The sequence below is a fragment of the Tubulanus polymorphus genome, chromosome 12 (assembly GCF_964204645.1).
Source record: "Tubulanus polymorphus chromosome 12, tnTubPoly1.2, whole genome shotgun sequence".
NCBI classification, from domain to species: domain Eukaryota; kingdom Metazoa; phylum Nemertea; class Palaeonemertea; order Tubulaniformes; family Tubulanidae; genus Tubulanus; species Tubulanus polymorphus.
Genome location: NC_134036.1, coordinates 7,091,434 through 7,093,933, shown reverse-complemented (window position 1 = coordinate 7,093,933; position 2,500 = coordinate 7,091,434).

The following is a 2,500-nucleotide window of genomic DNA, read 5'->3' as shown; positions in this document are numbered from 1 at the left end:
GAGACCATCACTTCTTACGCGCGCACGCGCTCCGCCTGAGCGGAGACCGATAACGTTACCGGGCGACCAACTCCGGTAACGCGGGCGCCGACCGTAACCCGACGCGCGGAGACCATCACTTCTTACGCACGCACGCGGCCCGCCTGAGCGGAGACCGATAACGTTACCGGGCGACCAACTCCGGTATCGCGGGCGCCGACCGTAACCCGACGCGCAGAGACCATCACTTCTTACGCGCGCACGCGGTCCGCCTGAGCGGAGACCGATAACGTTACCGGGCGACCAACTCCGGTAACGCGGGCGCCGACCGTAACCCGACGCGCGGAGACCATCACTTCTTACGCACGCACGCGGCCCGCCTGAGCGGAGACCGATAACGTTACCGGGCGACCAACTCCGGTATCGCGGGCGCCGACCGTAACCCGACGCGCAGAGACCATCACTTCTTACGCGCGCACGCGGTCCGCCTGAGCGGAGACCGATAACGTTACCGGGCGACCAACTCCGGTAACGCGGGCGCCGACCGTAGCCCGACGCGCAGAGACCGTCGTCACTTCTTACGCACGCGTTCCGCCTGAGCGGAGACCGATAACGTTACCGGGCGACCAACTCCGGTAACGCGGGCGCCGACCGTAACCCGGCACGCAGAGACCGTCGTCACTTCTTACGCGCGCACGCGCTCCGCCTGAGCGGAGACCGATAACGTTACCGGGCGACCAACTCCGGTAACGCGGGCGCCGACCGTAACCCGACGCGCGGAGACCATCACTTCTTACGCACGCACGCACGCGGCCCGCCTGAGCGGAGACCGATAACGTTACCGGGCGACCAACTCCGGTATCGCGGGCGCCGACCGTAACCGAGCACTACCGACCCTTCTAGCGTCAATTCGCCGCGACCGCAGCCGCTACCGTTACTGTTACTGTTACGACTTATTCCTAGACACCATCGACCTACCGACTCGGGCGGGCGGGCCTCGTTCGTGCCGCCTCCGGCCGGCCGGCCGCGCCGCCGCCTTCGACCGACCGACCGACCGACCGACTGGTCGCCCGTTCACTATCCCTACACATATAGCGACCTGGCCTATTTCCGTTCTCGTCCGAGCCTCGGATACTCGGAGCTCTACACTCCAACTTAAAGTCTGGACTCTGTCGTTTTTCGAGACCGAGACACCGACCGACCTGCCGCCGCCTCCTTCGACCGACCGACCGGCACCGACCGAGGACCGCGGGACTCCGACTCTGGACTCCCACCGACCGACACCGAGACCGAGACCGAGACCGACCGACACCGAGCCCCAGCCCGAGACCGAGAAACCGACCGACCTGCCGCCGCCGCTGCCGCCTCCTCCATCGACAGACCGGGACCGACCGACGACCGGGGACTCCGACTCTGGACTCCGACCTACCGTGCCGAGCCCGAGACCGAGACCGAGACCGAGACCCCGACCGACCTGCCGCCGCCGCCGCCGCCGCCGCCGCCGCCTCCATCGACAGACCGGGACCGACCGACGACCGGGGATTCCGACTCTGGACTCCGACCTACCGTGCCGAGCCCGAGACCGAGACCGAGACCCCGACCGACCTGCCGCCGCCGCCGCCGCTGCCGCCTCCTCCATCGACAGACCGGGACCGACCGACGACCGGGGACTCCGACTCTGGACTCGGACCTACCGTGCCGAGCCCGAGACCGAGACCGACACCCCGACCGACCTGCCGCCGCCGCCGCTGCCGCCTCCTCCATCGACAGACCGGGACCGACCGACGACCGGGGACTCCGACTCTGGACTCCGACCGACCGACCTACCGTGCCGAGCCCGAGACCGAGACCGACACCCCGACCGACCTGCCGCCGCCGCCGCCGCCGCCTCCTCCATCGACAGACCGGGACCGACCGACGACCGGGGACTCCGACTCTGGACTCCGACCGACCGACCTACCGTGCCGAGCCCGAGACCGAGACCGACACCCCGACCGACCTGCCGCCGCCGCCGCCGCCGCCGCCGCCGCCGCCGCCGACAGACCGGGACCGACCGACGACCGGGGACTCCGACTCTGGACTCCGACCGACCTACCGTGCCGAGCCCGAGACCGAGACCGACACCCCGACCGACCTGCCGCCGCCGCCGCTGCCGCCTCCTCCATCGACAGACCGGGACCGACCGACGACCGGGGACTCCGACTCTGGACTCCGACCGACCTACCGTGCCGAGCCCGAGACCGAGACCGACACCCCGACCGACCTGCCGCCGCCGCTGCCGCCTCCTCCATCGACAGACCGGGACCGACCGACGACCGGGGACTCCGACTCTGGACTCCGACCGACCGACCGACCGACCGACCGACCGACCGACCGACCGACCGACCGACCGACCGACCGACCGACCGACCGACCGACCGACCGAACCGGGCAGCGTATGGCTCGCCGGCCGCATCGACCGATCAGAGTTCGGCCGGTCGTTACGCGGGAACACCTTCCCTACGTATATAGCAAACTACTA